Source organism: Capricornis sumatraensis, chromosome 21 (genome assembly GCF_032405125.1).
Source record: "Capricornis sumatraensis isolate serow.1 chromosome 21, serow.2, whole genome shotgun sequence".
NCBI classification, from domain to species: Eukaryota; Metazoa; Chordata; class Mammalia; order Artiodactyla; family Bovidae; genus Capricornis; species Capricornis sumatraensis.
The window spans coordinates 38416036-38442423 of NC_091089.1; the positions used below are offsets into that span (position 1 = coordinate 38416036).

At 43.1% G+C, this 26388-nt stretch overlaps 1 protein-coding gene across 2 annotated transcripts in view; it reads right to left on the minus strand.

The window, feature by feature from the left end:
- The window catches only part of YES1 (YES proto-oncogene 1, Src family tyrosine kinase), a 63574-nt gene extending 40647 nt beyond the window's left edge, over positions 1-22927 (minus strand). For both annotated transcript variants that reach the window (XM_068993847.1, XM_068993848.1), the window contains exon 1: positions 22816-22927. The gene's annotated coding sequence lies outside the window, so the exon portion shown is untranslated. The remainder of the gene's footprint in view (positions 1-22815) is intronic.
- Between the last annotated feature and the right edge of the window lie 3461 nt (positions 22928-26388).

Here is a 26388-nt window from a genome sequence, read left to right on the forward strand (position 1 = left end):
AGGGGAACTTTCTGACCTAGGGATCAAAGCCAGGTCTCCCACATTGCAGGTAGATTCTTTACCATTTGAACCACCAGGGAAGCCCAAGTAGCCACTAGAAACCCCCAAAGAGGATTTTTATTTATAAATTATACTGAGATTTCTTTTCCTGATATTTCTAATTAGTTTTTCTTTCAACTTTACTTCATTATTATAATGGAAAAACTTACAATGCGAGTTACAAATAAAAATCAATGAAATAGATAAACCACTAAATTTCATCTTAATCCAGACATGAAAAGGGAGAGTACACGTTTAGGTGTGAGAATACTAGAGCAAGAGAGGATCTGAAAAACTATAAGCAGGAACTTTGTACAACTCTCTTCTAATAAAGCTTGAACAACTAGATGAAAGAGGTGACTAGCCAAATGGAAATCAATAAAATTAATTCAGCTAAAAAGACAAAAAAAAAAAGTAACTCGGTTAAAAGACAGGAGACCTAAATAAATCAATAAACATGAAAACTCTCTCAAAAACTCTATGAAAAAAATTGTTAAATATGTCATGGGCAAATCACTTGACACTTGTCAAGAAGAAATTAGTTCTATGCTCTTTTGGGCTTCCCTGGTGGCTTAGATGGTAAAGAATCCACCTGCAATGCGGGAGACCTGGCTTCAACCCCTGGGTTTGGGAAGATCCCCTGCAGGAAGAAGTGGCAACCCACTCCAGTATTCTTGCCTGGAGAATCCCATGGACAGAGGAGCCTGGCAGGCTACAGTCCATGGGGTCACAAAGAGTCAGACACGACTGACTATGCTCTTTAATCTCTGGATGCTTTGAGAAATTCCCTTCTTACTTTTTACTGACATTCAGTACCTGACACTGGTTTGGGATTGCTATGGAACAAGCTGGGGAAACAGGGAAATATCTAGTGAAGAGTTTCTGACTTAGGCCAATCTTCCCACTCTCAAGAATCTTCTCTTGGGAGTGAAGTGAGTGAAGTCGCTCAGTCGTGTCCAACTCTTTGCGACCCCCTGGACTGTAGCCTACCAGGTTCCTCTGTCCATGGGATTTTCCAGGCAATAGTACTGGAGTGGATTGCCATTTCCTTCTCCAGGGGATCTTCCCAACCCAGGGATTGAACCCAGGTGTCCCGCGTTGTAGACAGATGCTTTACCGTCTGAGCCACCAGGGAACAAATATCAGTCGCTAGCAAATTAAGGGTTTTTCTCAGGACACCTGCACTGAAAAGCCCTTAAAATAACAGCCATCAACAACCAGTAGCAGCACTGTCTCCTTGCCCATCACCAGATGTGACCACTGAGTGCAGTTTGGTTTTTTTAGACTTAGAATTTTTATTGAGAGTCTAGACCAGCCCAGCAAATGCAGTGCAAATAATAAAAACGTATATTTTCTACTTTTTAATCTCAAAATATATCTAATTTATCTTTTGATTTTTCTGATATTTCTGGTATAGAGATTTTCTAAGAGAGTGAGGCCATTTGTCTTTTTAGGGATGCAATTTTCTTAGTTCTAAATGTCTTTTCAACAAACACTGGGTAATCAAAAGAGACCTCCTTCCAGATCATCACCTAGGTTACTCAGAAATTCTCCATATTCATTCTTGAATTCAAAAAACACTACTGAGAGCCTAAAAGTGGAGTCACAGCAGTGAACAAAACCAAGCCCCAGTGCTCAGGCAGCTTGCACTCTTACTGGGAACAGTGGCAGACAGCGCTGGGCACTAACTGCAGCACTAAGTACTCTGGCACACGATAACCCACTTCATCTTTAAAACAACCCCGTGAGGTAAACCCTACTTTTTCTTTTCCTTTAAGGATGAGAAAACTGAGGCATAGAGATTATGTAACTTGCCCCAAATCAAAGATAGCCCCAGGCAGCCTGGCTCCAGAGCAATGATGTGAGTCACATACGTAACTTTAAATCTTCTAGCAGCCACATTTAAAAAGGCTAAAAAATAGGGGAATTCCCTGGTGGTCTAGTGGTCAGGACTCTGAGCTTTCATGGCTGAAGGCCTGGGGTTCTATCCCTGATTAGGGAAAGGGCAGCGAAAAACAAGCAGATGAGATTAACTGTAATAACTTCCGTTCAGTTCGCTGGTGACTCAGAGGGTAAAGCGTCTGCCTGCAATGCAGGAAACCTGGGTTCGATCTCTGGGTCAGGAAGATCCCCTGGAGAAGGAAATGGCAACCCACTTCAGTACTCTTGCCTGGAAAATCCCACGGACAGAGAAGCCTGGTAGACTACAGTCCGTGGGATCGCAGAGTCGGACACAACTGAGCGACTTTACTTTCAGTTCAGTCGCTCAGTCTTGCCCCACTCTGCGACCCCATGAATTGCAGCACGCCAGGCCTCCCTGTCTATCACCAACTCCCGGAGTTTACTCAAACTCACGTCCACAACCTTAGTTTTTGGAATGTTGAGCTTTAAGCCAACTTTTTCACTCTCCTCTTTCACTTTCATCAAGAGGCTTTTTAGTTCCTCTTCACTTTCTGCCATAAGGGTGGTGTCATCTGCATATCTGAGGTTATTGAGATTTCTCCGGGCAATCTTGATTACAGCTTGTGCTTCTTCCAGCCCAGTGTTTCTCATGATGTACTATGCACAGAAGTTAAATAAGCAGGGTGACAATATACAGCCTTGACGTACTCCTTTCCCTATTGGGAACCAGTCTGTTGTTTCATGTCCAGGTCTAACTGTTGCTTCCTGACCTGCATATAGGTTTCTCAAGAGGCAGGTCAGGTGGTCTGATATTCCCATCTCTTTCAGAATTTTCTACAGTTTATTGTGATCCACACAGTCAAAGGCTTTGGCATAGTCAATAAAGCAGAAATAGATGTTTTTCTGGAACTCTTTTTTGCTTTTTCGATGATCCAGTGGATGTTGCTTAACATACCCAAAATATTACCATTTCAACATGTATCAACAAAAACAGCTAAATTATTTACATTCTTTCTATCATATCAAGTCTTTACAATCTGGGTGTATTTCACATCTCAATGTGGACCAGCCACATTTCAGCCGTTCAACTTCCCATGTGGCCAGGAGCTACCTGACACATGGTAATTAACACTAAGGAACATGTATTTGCTTTTCCTCCCTATTCCTGGGCGCTTCCCTTGTAGCTCAGCTGGTAAAGAATCTGCCTGCAATGCAGGAGACCTGGGTTCGATTCCTGGGTTGGGAAGATTCCCTGGAAAAGGGAAAGGCTACCCACTCCAGTATTCTGGCCTGGAGAATTCCATGGATAGTAATATAGCCCATGGGGTCACAAAGAGTCGGACAAAACAGAGCGACTTTCACTTCACTTCCCTATTCCTAGCCCAGAGCTCCTAAAACCCGAGGAATCTCCTGATAAGAGCAATAAAAAGTGAAGGAACACCTTCTGTTACTTACAACAATTCCCTGAGTTTCTCTCAGTGGTAACCCCTCAGTTCAGTTCAGTTCAGTCGCTCAGTCATGTCCGGCTCTTTGCGACCCCATGAATTGCAGCACGCCAGGCCTCCCTGTCCATCACCAACTCCCGGAGTTCACTCAGACTCACGTCCATCTAGTCGGTGATGCCATCCAGCCATCTCATCCTCTGTCATCCCCTTCTTCTCCTGCCCCCAATCCCTCCCAGCAGCAGAGTCTTTTCCAATTAGTCAACTCTTCTCATGAGGTGGCCAAAGTACTGGAGTTTCAGCTTCAGCATCATTCCCTCCAAAGAAATCCCAGGGCTGATATCCTTCAGAATGGACTGGTTGGATCTCCTCGCAGTCCAAGGGACTCCTCAAGAGTCTTCTCCAACACCACAGTTCAAAAGCATCAATTCTTCGGCACTCAGCTTTCTTCACAGTCCAACTCTCACATCCATACAAGACCACCAGAAAAACCATAGCCTTAACTAGACGGTAACCCCTAGAAAGCCCTTAATGGTGGGGGGAGGCTGGATGCCAGAGGAATCAACCAGGTCAGTGAAGTGGTGGAACTCTCAGACCCACCAAACACTCCCACCTTGCGGGAGGGAACAGAAGCTGGAGGTTGAACTAGCCACCAAAGGTCAATGATTTCATCAGTGAGTGAGTCCTTCAGTCATGTCCAACTCTTTGCAACCCCATGGACTGTAGTCGGCCAGGCTCCTCTGTCCATGGGATTCTCCAGGCAAGAATACAGGAGTGGGTTGCCATTCCCTTCTCCAGGGGATCTTCTCAATTCAGGGATCGAACATGGGGCTCCTGCATTGCAAGAAGTGAGGCTCTGTAAAGAAGCCTCCAGAAAAATCCTAACTGAAGGGGTTCAGAGATCTTCCAGGCACTGAAGCGACCTGGGGGTTCTGGGAAGGTGGCTCACCTGGAAGCCCCAAACCCTTCCCCACGCCCCTTGCCCCTCTTCCATCACCCGTTTCCAAGCTATATCCTTTTATAATAAACCAGGAGCCAAGTAAATGAACTTTTCCTGGGTTATTAGCCATCCCAGCAAATAACCAAACCCAAAGAGGTGGACTTGATAATATGAATGGAAGGTAATGAAATAGAGATAAATGAGGTGAGAATTTTCAGGTGAACTCTTCAGGTATAATTATGCTTTGCTACCATGTAGTTCCCAGGTAGATAGGAAAGAATCTGCCTGCAATGCAGGAGACCCCGGTTCAATCCCTGGGTCAGGAAGTTCCCCTGGAGAAGGGCTTGGCAGCCCACTCCAGTATTCTTGCCTGGAGAATCCCCATGAACAGAGAGCCCGGGGGGGTCTCAGAGTCGGACACGACTGACTGACTAAGCACAGTGCATGTCTATTTAAAAACAGTTTCTCCAGATTTTTGGTACTTGAAAGTTTATAGAGTTCCGCTAAATTAGGTTAGGGGCTTCCCAAGAAGCTCAGTGGTAAAGAATCCACCTGCCAATGCAGGAGATGTGGGTTTGATCCCTGGGTCCGGAAGATCCACTGAAGAAGGAAATGGCAACCCACTCCAGTATTCTTGCCTGGAGAAACCTATGGACGGAGGAACCTGGCAGGCTACAGTCCATGGGGTCGCAAAGGGTTGGATACCACTGAGTGAGCGCACGCACATGCATGTGCACACACACACAAATTAGGTTAAATGATAGGAATTCACTGAATACCCAGATCCTTTCAAATAAGATAAAATATTGAAACATTACCTGCAAAATTAGTGTAAGTTTCCCTACTTCTGCCTTCTTATGAGAGAAAAACTACAGATACTCAAGTTCATTAGAAATATCCAACTAACATATTGTAAATCAACACTTCAATTAAAAAAAAAAGGACTTCCCTAATGGTCCAGTAGTTAAGAGTGTGCTCTCAATGCAGCAGGGCCAGGTTCAATCCCTGTCTAGGGAACTAAGATTCCGCATGCCAGGCAGTGCATCACGTGGCCAAAAAGAAAAGCAAATTATGTTATAAGGAAATGAATGTTTCTGGAGGTTATAGAATACATTCGTCAGTTTGCCAATGAGAAAATGGTGGTACCATAGAGTCCATAATTGATTACTTCTTAGTTTTCATCAGAAATTCAGGTTTTTAAGAGTTGAGAATTTTAATTAATATATGAAATTAAAACAAAAAATTAATAAGGAAAACATCTTTGTATGCAAGTAAAAAAGTATAAGGAATGGAAATGCATTTTGTTAAGGGAAAGAAAGTAGGGGACAAATTAATATGGATACAGAAAGTTGTAGGAGATTTGCAAGAGAAAACTAAAGAATCTTTAGAAAGGAATTCTATGTGTGGTCAGGACTAAGACTAGAATGAATGTCACTCAGTTAATGAATTTTAATATTAAAGGCAATATGGTACAAAACTTGAATGTTTTCTTTGTTAAGAGAACAACATTTTTTGGGGAGGAAATACTGAGCTGCTAAGTTTCCTTACCTTTTAAGTAATTTGTTAGAATCTTCTTTATTTCCTGTTGAAATCTTTTATTGTCATTTTATTAAATGAAAAGTGCAAGTATTATTTCTCAGCGACCTGTGATCCTATTTGAAGCTTGGCATGCAACATTTCCATCCCCCAAACTGGGGTAGAACTACACCCTGTTTCAGCAAGAAGTAGCCAGAGCAGCTGTCACTCCAACCCCTCAAAGATTTGGGGAAAGTTAAAACAGTAGTGGGGATTGAAACTAAGTCCTCCCAAAACCAAGTTCCATTACCACGTTTAGGATTAATCTCTTTATCCAAAACTTTATCCTTTTTTTGTCCCCTCTGACCGCAATCCTGTGCTAACTGAACACTAATCAACTGGAATCAGATACCTACAATTGCTATTGTAGATATTATCAGTACAATACAAGATTGGGTCATTTCTTTAGGGCAAGACAGCTAACTGACTCCTGAGCCATGGACCACCTGGGCAGAGAATCATAAACCAGAAACATCCTGACTCCCAAAACTATGATCCAGAAATGTCACAAGACCATGGTTAATCCCAGCCTCTCTGTTCTTCCCCTTCAAGAATATCCCCAACTCCGAGACCCACTCCGGTGTTCTTGCCTGGGAATCCCATGGACAGAGAAGCCTGGCGGGCTACAGACCACTGGTGTCACAAAGAGTGGGACACGACCCAGCAACTGAACAGCAAACTCAAGACCAAGTTGCAGTGGCCCTGAGGCCTGTCTCCCACTGCCTTGCGCAGTGCCCCTCATCAAATCCTGTTTTTGCTAACAACTCCCGCTGTCAGAGTTTGCCTTTCTGCACTGCAGACACACCAGCTCTCTGCTTGGTTTCAGAGCCTGGGACATCTTATACGAAAAAATAAGTAGTAATCAAAACAAGATGTGGATATATCGTAGTATACAGGAAGCATCCTGAAGAGGCTCTTGCTTGCCAAATGTAGGATGAAATTGAGCTACAAAAGGAATAGCGACACTAATGGATTATAACCTGATGGCTAAAAAGAAAATCCAAAAATCACTCCGATAACACAGGAGAGTGAAGGGAAGATTTTCTTAGAGAACCCCAACTAATAAATGTAGAAGGAATTACAGGGTTAAGAAAAGCATTATTCTGCAGTCATCATTTCAATAACCAATTCAGGAAAGACTCACATTCATGGAAACTAAAACTATTATTCCATGTATCAACTATTGACGGAGAAGAAAAAAATGCTAACTTTACAGTGGAGAAGCCCGACAGATATCACATTACCAAAGCAGACTTAATACTGCCAATAACAGGACAGACTAACAAGGGGTGCCTTGTTCCTGATGGGCTCTACACGGCAGGGCACAGCACCCCGATGCAGCATTCCTGCCCGTAATCTGCATCTGATCACGAGGAAGCACAGAGAAATCTCAATGAGGTACACTGTGCAAAGCAAGCATTCTGACTTTTCAAAAATATCAACATCACGAAAGATAAAGGCTGGAGAGCTATCCAGATTGAAGGAGACTATAAAGAGACATACCTAAATGCAATGCGCTGGATTCTGGATTTTTGCTATAAAGGACATTATTGGGATAATAAGAAAAATGTGGATTATGGACTGCTGCATTAGCGTTTTAGGGCTGCTAGAAAAGGAAGGAAGGAAGAAAAGAAAAGAAAAAGGCTTAAAACAACAGAAAGTATTCTCTCACAGAAAGGGAGACTAGCAGTTCAAAATCAAGGTGTTGGCAGGACCATGCTCCCTCCAAAACTCTGAAGAGAACCTCTCCTGCCTCTCCTAACTTCTGGTTGTGGGGGGTAGCCCGTGAGGCTCCTTGGTTTGCAGCCACATCACTCCACCTCTGTCCCTCTGGTCACATGACACTTTCCTCTTAACAGGACACCAGTCATAATGCACTGGGGCCACTCTAATTCAGTATGACTACATCTCAACTAGATCACATCTGCAGACACCCTGCTTCCCAATCAGGCTGCATTCACAGGTGCTGGGGCCTAGAACTTCCAGCAGAACGCAATGCAACCTATGATAATGGTCTATTAGATGACTGCATTATGGGGATGTTAAAAGCCCCGAATTCGATTTGACGGTACTGTGGGTGTATAAGAAAATGTCTCTGCTTTAAGGAATACACACTATAGTACTTAAGGGTAACGAGAATGACATTTGCAAGTAACTGGGGAGGATACCCACCTCCAGGGGAATATTCCTGACCCAGGGATTGAACCCCAGTCTCCTGCATTGCAGGCAGATTCTTTACTGACTGAGGCAAAATGTTAGCAACATATCTGGGTGAGGGAGCTCGAGGAATTCTTTGCACTATTTTTGCAACTCTTCCGTAACTTTGAAATTATTTCCAAATAACAAGTTTTTCTAAAACCACACAAGAAATAATACCTATGAATAAGCTTAACAAAAAAATGTTCAGAGTCTATATTAAAAAAATAAAACTCTGTGGGATATAAAGAACCTTAATAAATGGAACCATGCCACTTATTTTTAGGTAGTAAGATCCATTATTATGATGTCCATTCTTCCCTAAATAAATCTAAATAATTAACAGTATCTACATCAAAATCACGATGTTCACATGAAGAAGGAGATGCACAGAACAGCTGAGAAATTTCTGAAAAGAGAAAAAAATGAGGAAATGTGTCCCACTAGTAACCACAACCTCGTGGTTCAGAGAATAAACTCTGCAGTTGGAAAGCTGGTGGCAGTCCTATATTGTAACTTGAATAAACGTAACTTCTCAAAGCCTATTTCTTCACCTGCAAAAATAAAGACATTCAGAATACTTAACTCAGTTGCTTGCTCTGGCAGCACATCTGCTAAGATGTGAACCAGACAGAGAAGACAGACGTAGCCCCCATGCAAGGACAAGCATGTTTGTGAGGGGCTTAGGCCTTCAGAGATTTAAAGGGAAGAAAAAATAAAGAAAATCCTTTCATTAAACAAAACGGCTACATGTCAGAACATTTAAGCCAGATTTTCAAAAGGAAAAAAGAATGCCTAACTCAGGGTGTTGTAAGAAACAATCAGGTAAAATAAGTTAAAAGTATTTGCTGTTGTGATGGACACACATGTAAATAATAATTAGCTGCTGCTCCTGCTGCTGTTATCAAGGTCACAATTACCCTCATCTAGCTATGTGGTACTGGCCACGGACTAAACACTAAATATCAGAAAATAAAGAGTGCCCTCAAACAAGCCTGAGAGTAAGAATCTGTAAATGCTAGAGGTGGCATTCTACATCAGTGCGAAAAAGGAAGAGATTTAATAAACACCTGGTGTGCTCCATCACAATTTGATAAATTTCACAGTAAAAAGCTAGACTATTTGCAATATAAACCAAAACAAAAACCCATAAATAGAATTTTTAAAAAGACTGTCAGTTGTGGCAAGTATTCTTAGAATACAAAATCCAGAAGTTACAAAAGGAAAATTATTTGCAATAACTTTTTAAGATTAAAGAAAAATATTAGACAAAATAAAGACAAGCAGAGATATGAGGGAAATGCTTGCCACATGAAAGATTAGTATCCATTGTATATGAACAGTCTGTAAAACTCTATCAGAAAAAGACATCCCAAGAATAAAATTGGCAAAGGTTACGAGCAAGCAGTTTACCACCTGGAAAAATGCACAGTAGCCTTCAACTGAAAAAGCAAATAAAAATTGTTCACAAATATGACTAACAAAAACAAAACAATGTTCACAGACATTATGGGACAAACACCCATGCTCATATACTCCAATTTATTTTTTCTTTAAAAAACAAAACCCAGAAATACATAAAAAGAGCTCTAAGCGTATTAATATCCCTGACTCTGAATATCATCAAAAAGATAAAGCAAAGTTTATAGGGACATTAGAAGATTTAATTGCAGAAAGGGGAAAATAAAACAGACAGAGAAAGAAAAAAAACGTGGAAAAGGAATCACTGGCCCTTGCCTTTAGAAGGAAATGAAGCTTTATCAGGCCGGACCACTCACCAACACAGGAAAAGTACCATTGACAGATGACCCAGAGTGAGTATTCCTGCAAACTCCAAAAGGTGGGTGAAGGATTCCATAAAGCGCTGCTGGACAACTAACTGTTAAAAGTTACTTCTTTGTATTAATAACATTCCAATTGTTTATAGATGGAAACTGTTTAATAAACTGACAGAATTCTGTCCAGATTCAAAGGCAACTTTCAGTGTCTGCATTTATTAAAATTCACCTTTTAAGACGTCATTTAATTCGTTCTTTTTCTGAGATGTCTGTCTCCATGATTTCTATTACTGGTGGGGTCCTGGGAGTATCAGAAATGTCTTTCAGAACCTTCCAATGGATTCTTTGAGACCTAAAAGCCTGACATCAGTTAAAGCTAGATGCCCTCTTACTATTTCCTAACTAGTTTCTTACACTTTTTTTACTAGCTTTTCCACGAAAGAATATCCTCTTGTTACAGAACTTACGAGATTAAAACCAAGACATGTCAGCTCTTTTTTACTACCTATTATTTCAACTTTCTGAACTGTAGATCTGTGGTTTCTTTCTTCTGGCTGTGGATTTATCTCTAAGACTTGTCTATGCTGTCAGATTTTCCATCTTGTAAGCATCAATCATCCTAAAAGTCCTACTCATCCTCTGATAATATCCTAAGAGGTTCTTGACCCTCTCTTCCACTTGACCTTTATTACAAGCTCCTCCTTCTGACTTAAGTTCTATTCATTAAAAAAAAAAAAAATTCAAAATCAAAAATTAAGCCCCAGGAGAAGTGGCTTAAGGGAGCAGGGTGAGGGTGGGGGTGGGGGGTGGGAGGGAAAGTGCACCTTGAGATTGGGGAAAAGGGAGGTTTTAGCTCCAATGTAATTTCCACCTACCACTACCCCAATCAAATTCTTTGATACAGCTAATTACTTTTCTCAATTACTAAAAATGCTATAGAAATGTAAACAGAAGTCCCATTCTATTCTGACTCCCTCCCCTCCCAGAGTGTTTCCTAAACTTTTCATATAAAAAAGTCTAGGGCATTTTTAGAGTTTTCATTACTTTAGGTGGTAAATTGCCCATTAGAGTCTTAAACCATCATTATTAGTTTGCTTCTGGACTCAAATAAAGTGCTGCACTAAATATGCCAGCAAATATGGAAAACTCAGCAGTGGCCACAGAACTGGAAAAGGTCAGTTTTCATTTCATTCCCAAAGAAAAGCAATGTCAAAGAATACTCAAGCTACTGCACAATTGTACTCATCTCACACGCTAGTAAAGCAGTGCTCAAAATTCTCCAAGCCAGGCTTCAGCAATACGTGAACCGTGAACTTCCAGATGTTCAAGCTGGTTTTAGAAAAGGCAGAGGAACCAGAGATCAAATTGCCAACATCCGCTGGATCATGGAAAAAGCAAGAGAGTTCCAGAAAAATATCTATTTCTGCTTCATTGACTATGCTAAAGCCTTTGACTGTGTGGATCACAATACACTGTGGAAAATTCTGAAAGAGATGGGAATACCAGACCACCTGACCTGCCTCTTGAGAAACCTGTATGCAGGTCAGGAAGCAACAGTTAGAAGTGGACATGGAACAACAGACTGGTTTCAAATAGCAAAAGGAGTACGTCAAGGCTGTATATTGTCACCCTGCTTATTTAACTTCTATGCAGAGTACATCATGAGAAACGCTGGGCTGGATGAAGCACAAGCTGGAATCAAGATTGCTGGGAGAAATCTCAATAACCTCAGATATGCAGATGACACCACCCTTATGGCAGAAAGTGAAGAGGAACTATTGACAAAAGTGAAAGAGGAGAATGAAAAAGTTGGCTTAAAGCTCAACATTCAGAAAACGAAGATCATGGTGTCCAGTCCCATCACTTCATGGGAAATAGATGGGGAAACAGTGGATACAGTGGCTGACTTTATTTTTCTGGGCTCCAAAATCACTGCAGATGGTGATTGCAGCCATGAAACTAAAAGACGTTTACTCCTTGGAAGGAAAGTTATGACCAACCTAGATAGCATATTGAAAACCAGAGACATCAGTTTGCCAACAAAGGTCTGTCTAGTGAAGGCTATGGTTTTTCCAGTGGTCATCTATGGATGTGAGAGTTGGACTGTGAAGAAAGCTGAGCGCTGAAGAATTGATGCTTTTGAACTGTGGTGTTGGAGAAGACTCTTGAGAGTCCCTTGGACTGGAAGGAGATCCAACCAGTCCATCCTAAAGGAGATCAGTCCTGGGTGTTCACTGGAAGGACTGATGCTGAAGCTCAAACTCCAATACTCTGGCCACCTGATGCGAAGAGCTGACTCACTGGAAAAGACCTTGATGCTGGAAAAGATTGAAGGTGGGAGGAGAAGGGGACAACAGAGGATGAGATGGTTGAATGGCATCATTGACTTGATGGATATGAGTTTGGGTGGACTCTGGGAGTTGGTGATGGACAGGCAGGCCTGGTGTGCTGCGGTTCATGGGGTCGCAAAGAGTCGGACACGACTGAGCAACTGAACTGAACTCAAATATTGTTGCCTGAATTAAGAAGATACCATCTATGTCCATATCTTTCAAATAAATATTCTAACCATGTTTACACAACTAAATTGTACAGTTTCAGACAACTACTAGGTTACTTCCTGTCCCCTACCAAGGCAGGGCCTGCAACTTTTCCACTAAAAAGCCCATCTCCCCTTCTATGGTGCGACACTGTCACTGGAAGGTAACTGCCCTGCCAAGGACTATTTGTCTCAGTTCTACTTTCAACCAAACACCCGCATATGATACCATCAATGTAAGGGAAACTGACAAGTGCCAGACTTCTTAAGAGCATGGCTGCCAGAGACACAGCTAGGGACTTCCCTGGGGGCTCAGACAGTAAAGCATCTGCCTGCAATGCAGGAGACCCAGGTTCAATCCCTGGGTTGGGAAGATCCCCGGGAGAAGGGAATGGCTACCCACTCCAGTATTCTTGGCTGGAGAATCCCACGGACAGAGGAGCCTGGCGGGCTACAGACCATGGACTCCCAAAGAGTCAGACACAACTGAAAAATAAAAAAAAAAAGAGAAAGAAAAGCTAGGGACTACGATATAAAGAAAAACCCACTTACTGAAAGTACTTTTCTCACCTCTCCTTACATGTCTCACCTGTGCTTACAATTACACGTCACTGCTAAATCAAATCTCAGTTTCTCCATCAGACTCGAGTAGAATGTTTATTTGAATTCATCCTGAGCATCAACGCCGTTGTTTAGCACTGGGCCTGCCACTGTAAGGAGTCCTGAGGTTACCACATGAGTTTTCAGCGAGGAGCTGGCTGCTAACATTTCTTTCTCCCATGCTCACGCTAGACAAACACTGTCAGCAACCTGCTACACTCTCCCACGTTAAAATATATATATATATTTTAAACATGTGTCTACTATGTGTTATTGATCTAGATACATGGGATAACTTTAGTAAACAAAAGCAAGATCCCTGCCCTCGTGGAGCTTACATTCTAGTGGCAGCCATTCCAAGCATTTAGAGTTGGCACAGTTTTTTGCTGTTTGGCTGCGCTGCCTGGCATGCAGGGAGGCCAGCTCCCAACCAGGGACAGAACCTGTGCCCCCTGCAGTGGGAGCACAGACTGTAACCACTGCATCATCAGGAATGTCCCTGGCACAACATGGTAAAACCTATCTGCCAACCCTCATGGAGACTCAATACGCAGAGGCAGTAATGGAAAACTGCTGGTGGTGATATACTGTAGGTATTCTATGTGGGATAATAATGCTACAACATCAACCCGTATTCCCAAAGAAAACAGTGCTCCAGCTTATTAATGAAGATAAAGGGTACATTCTTAGATGAGAAAATAAAAGAAATAAAAGGAAGCCAAGGTGGTGAAGGAAATCACTGCCAGTGTAACTGGACACAGTGGCCAAAGAGTAGCAAACAAAATTTCCATTCAGAGCTTGAGATCAGATTCTTCATCCAGAGAGCAAGGAATTCATGGAACAAACAATAAGATTTAAAGGAACAAGCCAGTATGGAAGAATCCTACTGGATTTCCTCTAGAAGGAAGTACAGCTTTGAAGGCTGGTGGGTCTGCACCAAGGTTCAGGAAATCACTGTCCTCCCCATGGAGCAAACCAGAAAGTTTATCTCCTTCTGCAGCATGAGTCCGAAACGTGATGAGGACAATGTAGATAAGACAGAGCTTTCAGCCATTTCTCCCAACTCATCTAGGAATAAATCATGTTCTCAGCAGAAAAGAAGGCACTACTGTACAGCTTGGTCCAGCTTTGCAGTTGGAAAACCTATACAAGCATAAACTACAGATATATATATGGGGGAGGGGTGCTGACTTTATAGATACAGACTATATATACACTTTACAAACCCAAACTTACAAAAGAACAGCATTTCCTACAGTTGAGTTAGAGTAGTAACCCATTTCTGCATGCTTTTTTGTTCTTTTGATTAATAACTTTGAAAAAAAATATTTAATTGAAAAAAATTTTAATGTAATTATTTTCTTTAGCCACACTGTATGGCTTGTGAGAAGCTTATGAGATCTTAGTTCCCTAACCAGGAATTGATTCCGGGCCCTCGGTTCTAACCACTGGACCGCCAGGGAATCCTTGATGAATTAAATTTAGATAGGGAAGAAAAACTTGATTGGAAAAACATGTGAACACTGTCTCTGCAATTGGGCTGTACATCTTGTTTCATAAAAAAGATAAAGAATGCTTTGGAATTAGTATATTAATTTTCCATTACAAACCCAAACTTGTAAAAGGAAAGCATTTGCTACAGTCTACTGTAATAAGCCATCTTTTTCAACACATATAATATCTGACCTTGACACCTATTATGAAATATGCACCACAAAGCTACTTCCATTAAAAAGAAAAGTCTAGGTGTTGAAAATTCTCAGCCCCAATACAAACGCACACTTTAAAGAAGGAGAAAGATAAGAAATCTGCCTTTCCATCACTGCTCCTTAACCCTAAGGAAGGCGTCTCATAAGAAACACGCTCGCTGTCAGTCATTCAGGCACATCAACTAGTCAAGTGACCTCAGCAAATTTCATATCCTTGTTGATACTCAATTTTCCTTTGTGTGTAATGAAAACCTATCTTACACATGATTCTTCTGTGTTTTTGAAAAAGCATTTCAAAGATTTTAAGTTAAACATGATAATGTATAGCAAAGCATATGTCATAAAACAGGTTTTATTCCTTCCTTACCCAATGCCTAAGAGGAGGAGTGAATGGGTATGAGACAGATAAAAGGATGTGAAAAAGAAAATCACAGACTCTGCCATTACGTCCACTGCCCAGTTTTCCCTTCTGCCTTCCTCATTTTCGTTTCTCATTCCCAATCTTTTGACCTGCTTCCATTTTTCACACTGTCCTACAGGATCAGAGCAGGAGGCAAGCTTCAGTACAAGCAGGCGGGAGGAACTAGGGAAGCTCCTGTCCTTAGATCAAGCTTAGAGTCCTCACATCCTAATATGGAGCTCATAGCAGTGATTTTTAAATAGTGAAAAGCAAGGAAGGTGGGGAGAGAGGGTGGCTGGCAGAAATACAGGTTCACCTACTGTATAATCAGAGCATTTGGTAGGCCAGGTATTTCCTGTGTTCACGGAGCCTGGTGAATTAAAAAAACCAAACCAAACCTGAAATCAATCAGAACATATTTACCACTGAAACACTGTTGTATCTGTATATTAGGCTTTTACAGGTAAACTCTAACGGGCTTCCAAAAATCTAACCAAAAAGACAAACCCTACAGAAAAGAACTTTTTTCAGAAAAAGTATTTTTACTTTCAACCTTACAACTGTAGCTTCCTTTCTTTTCCTCCTTCTCTTTCTTTCCCTTCCTTCTCTTTCTATTCAATACTCTGCAAACCTTAAAAAGCTAACCATTTTCAAATGCCCATGGCTTGTTCTAAATATTAATTACACATATTAAAGAAAAATATTCAGAACAATTAGTCTGCCCTTTTGTCAATTAAAAAGGTAAATTTGTTTTAACACTAATGGCTCTTTTCCTGACACAATGGGACAAAGCTGTCATCAAGTCATGACTGTTAACTGACATCACAACTATGAGCTTCAATGAATCAGTAAGTCCTCACTTTCCTAATTTTACCGCAAAATAAATCTGAAAAAAAATTTAAAAGCCTTGTTTTCAAATGTGGTTTTTACTAGTAAAACTTCTAGACAGGTGTTGGGGAGCCTGTGTATGTGAGTCACTAATACCTGTAAAGAACTAACATCTAGAAAAACATCAACTCAAGCCTTCCTGCCTAGAGAATTCAGTTTACTAGAATCTAAATCTATGCAGTGCAAAGAAAAGTTTCAGATGTATCACACCCTAATACCATCAAAAATCAGAGAAGTACTCTAACGGATTATCACACTAAGATCAATCTAAAAAATTCATAACAGCCTCCTAATTATAGCCAGCTCCACCCAGCTGTGAATTCCTAGAAGGCAGTAGTCATGCTGCCACCATCTTCATAACTTCAAAACTGGCACTGGATTTGCTGCATCATAGGTTTCATAAGGGCCCACTTATTGAATGGAATACACTGCATTTGCTTGAGGAAGTCCAGTGTTAAGTCCATGGGTCAATTTTTAACCCTAACTTTTACTTATATGATATCTAATTGGATCTCAAATTTTAGACTCCAAAGCATTTCCTTAACATTTTTATCAACATAAAACCCTTCAACTGTAGTAGAGTCACATAAGGCATTAGAAAACATGTGGCCAAACTATACCCCCATTTCAAATGGTGAGACTGAGGCCTATGGAGTCCACTGAATTGACCAAGACTACATAGCTTAGCGGCTAAGAATCCACTTGCCAAAGCAGGAGACGCGGGTTTGATCCCTAGGTTGGAAAGATCCCCTGGACCAGAAAATAACAACGCACTCCAGTGTTCTTGCCTGGAGAATCCCATGAACAGAGGAGCCTGGCAGGCTGCAGCCCATGGGGTTGCAAGAGAGTCAGACATGACCAAGTGACTAAACACCAACACAGCTCTTTCCTGTCACAAGTGGAGTTAAAATCCAGGTGGCCTTCCACCTTTTAGTCCTGTCCTTGTCACATTATGTTACCTTCTCTGCTTTTTTCCAAATGCTTGACTGCTGTTATTTTAAAAGTATCCGTAAGGTGGAAAATATCAATACTAATTGCATTAGAGTAAATGTTAAGAAATCCATTGGAGAAGGGAATGGCAACCCACTCCAGTATTCTTGCCTGGAGAATTCCATGGACAGAGAAACCTGGCAGACTACAGTCTGCGGGGTCCCAAAGAGAAGGACACGACTGAGCGACTAACACACACAAGAAATCAATAAACTTGCCATGGAACAGTTTTAAGTATTGACTCATGCAGCAAAAGCCACTGATTTTCTCCACTTCATCCAAATTTCTACTTAATGCTAAGAAACTGAAAGATACATTAAAAAAATTCAAGAAGTGACTATCTCCTGTAATCAATTTAGATCAACGCATTGTTAGGAACAGAGGCTGAAACCAGACAATCTTTAAATTTCAGTGGTCAGTCTTTTCCTCGAAGTACTTCCTGTGTCCACCCCACCAATAATTCAGCAGACATACGCTATGACCTATGCATTCTTTCATATGTTATATCAAGAAGATGAAGATTTCTTCATCGTTTTGTCCTTGAATATATGAATATTATTAAGTCATAATTATAATACTGTCACTGATACCAAATGTATTTTCTTAGAATCTAAGATCTTGGGTTTTCAACATTCATTAAAATAGTAAAAAAAAAAAAATTAACATAAACTTTACTAGAAACTAGTATAACTTCAACAACAAAGTTTCCAGTTTATGTCAGAAATATAAAAATGATCTTTAAGTTCACATTTAAAGTTGAAACTTTTTAAACAGTTTTATAAAAGTGATTTTCTAGGCCAAATTGTTTTAACATTAGCTTCTGAAAAAGCATTAAGCTACTTTTGCAAAATTTTAGTACCGGTATGTTCTTGCCTGGAGAATCCCAGGGACGGGGGAGCATGGTGGGCTGCCGTCTATGGGATCGCACAGAGTCGGACACGACTGAAGCGCCTTAGCAGCAGCATACCTTAAAAACATGTGTGGACAGTCTGTGTATATAAACTCATATAAATATACACTGAACCACATCCCTGTATACAATTCAAGATTTATTAAGGATTTATTCTCCTAGGGACTGATCTCAAAGATTCATGTCAAACAACTGCTTACCACAGGTCAAGTATATCACGGTCATGAGAAGAAATAATCAGAAAGGAAGACCTATGCTTTGATACCAGGGTTCTATGGGAGCACAGAGAGTGGGGGTCAACACACCAGTGTCTGGTAGAGTATGTGCCACAATAACAATGTCATCGGCATGTCTTTCCTCCTTTTGGCTATGTAAGTTTGAGAGCTACTTCTCCCAACACTCTCTATCCCCTACCCCAAACTGACCAAATCTTGAACCACTAAAATTCGAAAACCTGAACTAGCAAGGGGAACTACCTAGATCTTCCAATGGTATAGTAAAAAGAGGGGCTTCCTTGGTGGCCGGAGACAAGGGTTTGATCCTTGGGTGGAGCAGATCCTCTGGAAAAGGAAATGGCAACCCACTCCAGTATTTCTGCCTTGGAAATCCCATGGACAGAAGAGCCTGGCGGGCTACAGTCCATGAGGTCGCAAAGAGTCGGACATGACTGAACAACAACAACGGTAAAAGAGAGGACAAGATGTCGCTGCTCTCTGCTTGGCGTAATCATAAGCTGAGAAATATTTCAGAACCTGCAACAATTTGCCCGCAGCATCTTCCAGGCTGGGGCTTGTCATATACAGCTGATGCTGTGTATGTGTTTGCTGATGTCCATGTTCTCATACCCGAGGAACAAAGGAAGAACAGAAAAAATAATCTGGGGTTCCCACTTGAAAACTCAAGCAGTCACAGGGGAGATGCCCTGTACAGCTAGCTCTAGAAAGAATCCCTCTTGAAGGTCTTCCACTTCCTGGAAGAAAAGCTGAGAGTCCAAAGAACCTGTGTATCAGCTCTGCCACCCACCAAACAACAGAAACAGCAGCAGCACTTCCAAGAGACTTACAGCTTAAAGCAGCAGAGTATGTGGTTCATATAAGCTTCAGAGAATCTGAAATCCCATCTATACTCAAATAAGGGGCACTGCAGGGCACTGATATGGTGGGAGGGGGGGTGGGGGGAAGCACGGCTCAGTCCATCAGTAACCTCATTGTACGTTACCCTGTACTCTCAACTTATAGCATTCCCTCTCTGCCCTGGAGGGAAGTTCAAGATCTTAAAGAATAACACCAGGTAAACCCAAGCCAGAGCAGGAGGTGTTGCTATCAAGTCTGCTAGTTCCAAGACAACAGTGGTGCTGCTGCAGCCAACGATTCCTTGGCACACAGACGTGTTAAAATGATACTGGCAGCGGCACTGGCTCTTCTCTTTCACCCTCTGCTGTTACTATAGCTCCTTTTGGTAAATCTGCCTCTGAGTTTAGACAGGAGCTGGATGGTTCATAATCACCCAGCAGCTGCAGCTGAGCAATAGGCAGCCTAATTGTGGCGCTGGAGCAGCTGAGAGGAAGAAAAGAGAGACGACATACCCCACCGCAGCCACACACAAGACTGCCGCACACACCACCAACCAGATACCAAGATACTTTAAGAGGAACAGATGACTTCCTTTAAAGAAAAGCAGCTGTACCTCGCTAGAGGAACTTGTATTTGTGTTATAGACCTGTTTAAACGTGAACTCAAGGTGACCTAAGCCATGCAGCATTCTGAACAATGGAAGATCTTAACTAAAACTTCCTGTAAATATTTCACACAACAAAGCCAGCGACACAAACATCACCATGATAACATAACTGAAAGTTCCTGTGATGTAAGAACGTGGCACAGACATGATCTCTTCAACTCTGCTTTTTACTGCAAGGCAAAGAAAGATCACGGCAACTATAGCAACCCATTCCATACAGCAAGTAAAGCACAAGGCAACAATTCACAGCATTTCAGAAACTCCAGTATCATGGTGTCACCTGAAACAAAACACTATCTCTTCAGGTGCTGTTCGGCACATCTTCATGAAGTCTGAGTAAACTAAAACTTATTTTAAGCTGATAATTTTAAGATATCCTTAAGAATATCAGAACGCAGGCTGAAATGACTGATCTAAAGGATTACTGTTACAGAAAACTGAAAATGGATGAAAAGACCTACTACTTTTATGCCACAGTTAAAATTTTGAGTCTTAATTACAACTTGCTGAAAAATAGGGTAATTTTATATCCGATGACAGAACAGTGTCCACTAGTTTAAAAACATACTCTGATTACCTACTATTTGCCATGTACAACATGCAAAAGTGAAGAGGATTTAAAGCTAAATCTGGTGTCTTGTCTCAAAATATTAATGTAATTAATATGTTATTTACATGCAGAAGTAGTTACATACACCTGCTGGTTATCTGCCAGTTACCATTTAATAGGTCTAACCTGTTTGCAAATGGTCAACCCAAGCAGTGTTCTAAAGTCATCAAATATTAAGTTCTTCCATGAAGTCCTTTATAAAGCACATTACACATAGGCTTCTTTAAAAAGGAAAAAAAAAAAAAGTTTCACATGGACTAAAACACAGATTCAGAAAAGCAATCATGGCTTAATGAACTACACACTTGCGTCGCCCTTGTAGCCACCACCAGGTGAAAGAACATCACTCCAGGAGCCAGGTCCCAATCACAGTTCCCTCCCTCTCTAATCTTGGTACTTCTCTAGAAATCACTTCCTTGCAGGTTTTTTAAAAAATACATCGTTTTATCACCTAAGTTTGCATTCCAAGTCAACCAGACCTTGTACTGCTCTTTAAACATTTTTGATATTAGGCTGCTTTTTTTTTTTTTTAGCTATAATGCTAATAGGAACTAATAAGCCCTGTCTATGTTAAAGAGATTAATTAGAAGAGCTAAATGCATATATAGAGAAAATGACATTAATTATTTACTGCCTAAAGAGATGCAAAACTGACCTCTATTATATAAACAAGACTTAGAGTATGTGTCAGTAATGTTTCATTTACACCGGTTCACTGCTATTCTTTTAAAATATTTATTATTTTAACACAACATATGAAGTTTTATTTGCACATTGATTTTTCAGCTTGAGAACCTACTGATTTATAAAAACAACAACTTGAGCCATGTATTAATATTACACTTCAGCCATAAGACAAATTCCACCTATCCCATAAGATAGGTCAAAGCTGTAATTTCACTTTCGGTTAAACAGAAAGGAGTCAACTTTGTGGTTTATGAAGTCAGCAAAAACATACTGCAAAATTAAAGCTATTATAACATTATGGTGGTTGCAGCAGAGTATGTATTTTAAGAGCCCTTTTATATTTTATCCTGGAAACGTGGATATGAACTGTCTTGTATTTAGATTCAGAGCAGTCATTTTTTTTTTTTTTCAAATTTAGGACCCAATGAATTGTCATCTAACATTCAAAATCTCCACTGAAGTTTAGTTAATATCCAAAAATTAAAATACAATTAAATGTCTTTTTCTTAAAGGGTCAACTATGGCAGGGGTCTAATATATTAGTAAAACAGAATAAAATATAAATATTGAAATACAACTTTCTCACAGAATAGATGAAAACCCATACTTAATGCATACAAGATCCTCGGCTTGTAATACAGGACACTTCATTACCTGTCCATTCAAAGTGTTTCCTGTCCATTGTGTGCTAACCATTGTGCTAGTTAAGAATTAAATTTACCACTTTGCCTTAAATGCCTATAGTCACATGTATGTATTAGTAATATTTTCCTTAGCGTGTAGTTTTAACAACAAATAATTTAACAGGATGGCTTAAACACACTTAGAACTGTCAAGAAAACTTTGTCACTGCATTCCTGCAGCTGCAATGTACGAACATACCACAATCACATGTGTGTACGTGAGATCACCTATGTGCACGCACGTACCTGTGGGAACACACACACATAATAAATGGCATATACATAAAGTGTGATCCCAGTGGAGACTGAACTTTTCATTTCTCTAACAACTTACAAATCGTTAGACCATGTGTCAGGCTGTGCCTGTTTTAATTAATTAAGCAGAAAGTAATTCTACCCAATCCGAAAAGCCTCGGGTCCCACCCACCACAAAACAAAATCAGTCCCTACGTCGGACTTGATTTTCGAAGAGCTTCTTAAAACAACGCTGCCCCATGCCCAATAGAGCGAAAGCTGGAAGCAATTACCAAGAAGAAAAACACACATTAAAACAAGATTTTCTATAACACATGCGGACAGAGAACCGAACCAAGGGGGGAGGCAGAGCGGCAGAACGGCTGTAAAAGTGCACGTTGAAAACGGCATATTTCCCAACCCCCAACCCAAAACAAAGGAAAACTTTAACATGTTGCGGTTTTCAATCAAGCCAAGTGCAGCCGGAGGCTCCCCCGCTCCCCCGCCCCACCCCCGCCCGGACTCCCGGCACAGATGCCGTGGGCACAGCCGACCCGCGGACCCGCGACCCCGGGCCGGGAAGGGCCGCTGCCCCCGCCTCCCATTTCGGCCCGAAGGGGCCCCCGCCGCCCCCTCGCCGGGCGGCCCGCCAACCTTACAGACGCGGATGCGGGACTCCCGCCGCTCCGGGGACCTTAGGTCGGACCTGGGCGGGACCGGGAAGGGCTGGACGGGGCGGAGACCGAGCAGGGGGCGAGCAGGTAGCGCCGGGAAGGAGACACGCCCGCCGGGCTGGCCGGGCCGGGGGAGGGGAGAAGTTTCCCCCGAACTTCCCGACTCGGAGCGGCGGGGGCGGGAGCGGCGGCGCCTCCGGGCGCGCGCGGGCGCTGGGCCTAGCGCTGCGGGGCCAGGGTCGGCCGCCTCCGCCCGCGGGGTCCCCGCCGGCTCCTTACCTGCGCTCCGGCCGCGCTCGCATGAGTCGCCGCAGCAGCGGGGATGGGTGGCGGGGAGGGGGCGGCGGGCAGAGACCAGGCCCGCGGCGCCCGCTCCCGTCCTCCACCTCCTCGTCCCGGGCGCCGGGCGGCAGCGACGACTGCACAGCCGGCCTCCGGCTCTCCACTTGAGGAGGAGGGAATTCCCGGGCTCCCCACCCCGCGGCCTCACGCTCCACCTTCTCCCCGCGCGGGGCCGGCCCTCACTCCCGGCCCCGCCCCCCATGCCGGCCCGGGGGGCGGGGGCTACCTGCGCGCGCGGTCACCCGCTCACCGGAACTCGCGCCGCGCCCGGCCCGGCTCCAGCGACCCCGCCTTCCGGCGCCGGCGCCGCCGCCGCCGCCGTCGCGCGCGCCCCTTCGGGGGGCGGGTCGCCCCTCCCGCGGTCGCCGTCTGCGGCGAGACAGAGTCGCTAATCCCGACCCAACATGGCGGCGGGGCCCGGGGCGGCTTCCCGAGGCGGCTCAGACTGAGGGGGCGTGAGGAGGCGGCTTTTCTCCACGCGGAGAGCAGGCCCACAGCGCCCCCTCCCCGCTCGCGGACCCCGCGGCTGCCGCGCGAGATGGAGTGGGCTGCCCGCCCCCTCGCTTTCTCGCGTCCCTTCGCCCCGCTCTGTGTAGTGCCGAGGGCTTTGTTTTCGTGGGGGAGGACCGGGGAGTTTGGGGGGCTGGCTCTTGGCGCCTCGGTACTAGGCTTCCGCACCCTTTGTCGTGGGTAGTAAAATCTCAGTCGCGCCGCGTGAGCCAGGGGGGCGTTCCTAACACCCTCATCACCCGCCTGATTGCCGTCCAAAAACGCTCGCGTCTGGCCGCCTTCCGACCCGGGGATCCTGTCCAGCCCCGGGAGCTTCCTGTTGACTGTAGGTCGAACCAGCCTTGCCGGGAGAGGGGACCGAAGCCGAGTTCTGTTGGCGATTCTCCCGGTAATGGTGGTTTGGGCTTAAGCTTGGGACCGCGTAGTCTTAGGCGATGCTCGCGATGTCCCAGCGGAGGAACTGCGGGGCCGGGGGGCGCCGGAGCGGGCGGCAGGTATTACTGTCCCATTTGACAGCTGTGGAAATTGAGGTTGCCACTCCGACGAAGGCAGAGCACCCACCAAATAAGACTCCTATATTTTGCAGCCGGTCGCTAGACTGATAGGGGAGAGTGTCCAGAAGGACCTGGAATTCTAAAATGTGGGCCAGTCAGTGTCAGAAAGGGCTGAATACGGAGTCTCTTCTGCTGAAATCACTGCCCTGTCAAACTCAGATTAACTTCCTCTTCGTATTTCCTCTGGTGAGGTTATCAAAACTACTAATGTTGGGACTGTTGGTTTCCTTTGTGGTTTTTAGCGAAATTCAGAATCATCCTTGATAAACACAAAATGATATAATCATATGTGTCAGTATTCTGGTATTCTAGAAATTTAGGAAACTATATAAGGGTATGAAAAAAAATTTTTCAGCTCACTAGATGAACCAAAGATAGGCTTAGACATTTACATTAACTAAAAGGTGCTTTAATATTAGATGTAGCTACCAAAACCTCATTTGCTCTTGAGTGTCATGGGCATTAAAATTTTCATGTTGGTTCACCAACCATGGTGGTCCACTGGTTAAGACTGCATTTCCACTGCAGAAAGCAGGAGGTTTCATCCCTAATCCAGGATCTAAGAGCCTCCCTGCCTCTTGGTTTGGCCAAAATAAATAAATGAATAAATAAACATGTCATGAAACTTAACGTAACTTTTTTCTAACTAGAAAATAAATTCCTTGAACTGTTAACTTTTCTAAACTTCTATATAAAATAGAGATTATATCTTTGTCCTAAACTCATCTTCAAAACAAAAACAACACCTCTCAGCTTCATAAAATCAACTCTAAAATGCTAGTTAAAATATGCTAAAATCACTTCTAAAATACTAAAGTCAACTCCATAAGGGGTGAGGCGGCTTTGAAAATCTTCTGTATGGAGTTTTAAAGGTGGGCGAGGGTGTCAAAATCTCTCCATGTTTCGTTACATTCACTTATCCTTGTTTTCTTCTCGTAACCATCATTTTTTTTTTTTTTTAACCTCATTCCCTGTTTTTTCTTTTGGAATTTTCATCTTAACATCAAGCTTCAGTCTGAATATTCTTGCAGACTTTTCAACGTTAAACTCAGTGGCTCATTTATTTCTAGGCATATTTAAAACAAATGGGACAGGACTTTTTGGGTGGTCCAGGGGTTAAGAATCCAACTGCCAATGCAGGGGACCCGGGTTCAGTCCCTGCTCCAGGAAGACCCCCACATGCTGTGGAGCAACTAAGCGTGAGCACCACAACTACTGAGCCCTAGGGCCCATGGGCTGCACTAAAAGAAGCCACTGCAGAGAGAAGACCGCACCTGTTTAGCACCCCCTACCTGAAAGTGAAAGCTGCTCAATCCTGTGGACTTTGCAACCCCATGGACTACACAGTCCATGGGATTCTCCAGGCCAGAATACTCCTCTTCTCCAGGGGCTCTTCTTGACTGAGGAAGATCAGACCTAAGGATTGAACTTAGGTCTCCCGCATTGCAGGCGGATTCTTTAACAGCTGAGCCACAAGGGAAGCTCCTACAACTAGAGAAATCTAGTTTCTGCTCCCTACAACTAGAGAAATCCTACACATAGCAATGAAGACCCAGCGCAGCTAAAAATAAATACACACACAAACAAACAGGACAAAGAACCTCAAGTCTCACTAAGTTTGGTTTAATAGAAGTTGCTTTCAAGTGATTTCTGTTCATTTGTGAAAAGGACAAATGAAGAAGCACAGCCTCCCACAGGGCAGGGAGATGTGCTATGCATTAACCTTATGGGTTAAGGGTTCAGGAGTCATAAGGAGCCCAAATCATGGGGTCCCTGGGTGAGTCTGTCGGACAAAGGGGAAAGCTTGAAATAAATGAGTGAAATGTGCTAAGTCCTTGCAAAAGTGAAACGCAAAATTTAAGTTTATTAATACTTACAATTACTTGACTGATGTGCAGTTTACAGTACATTTGGAGTTTAGCTGGGCCACACCCTCTCACCCTGGAACATCTGATTCTGCCAGGAAATGGTTGTGTTTGGTATAAACCTCTCCTGCCTGCCGTCAGTCATCTGCTGCTGCTGCCCCCATCACTCAGGCTGTGATGATAATCTTCTCTTCCTGGTAACTAGAGAGCCTTGTATTCCTACAGGGGGTGCATGCACTGGTCTCTGCTCTTTATCCTCACTACCACCCCCTACCAAAAAATGCCTTCCACCAGGCTTGAAGTACCTGCCCAAAGCTTGGCACTCCTTGGGTCCACTCCGTGCCTCAGGTTATCTTCACCACCCCAGGCTTGCCTCCTCCACCTGGCCAATTAGGGCAAACATGAGGAGCCCTCTAAGCAAAGATTTGGAAAATCAGGCAAAAGGAAATTATTCATCCTTGAATATTAGGCTCATTGTGCCAAGCTCCGTGGAGAGGTGCCATAACCCATCCATTTCTGATACCTTTGTTGTTTCACAGACTGGTGCTCAACTGGGCAATTCACTGGATGTGTAAGGACAT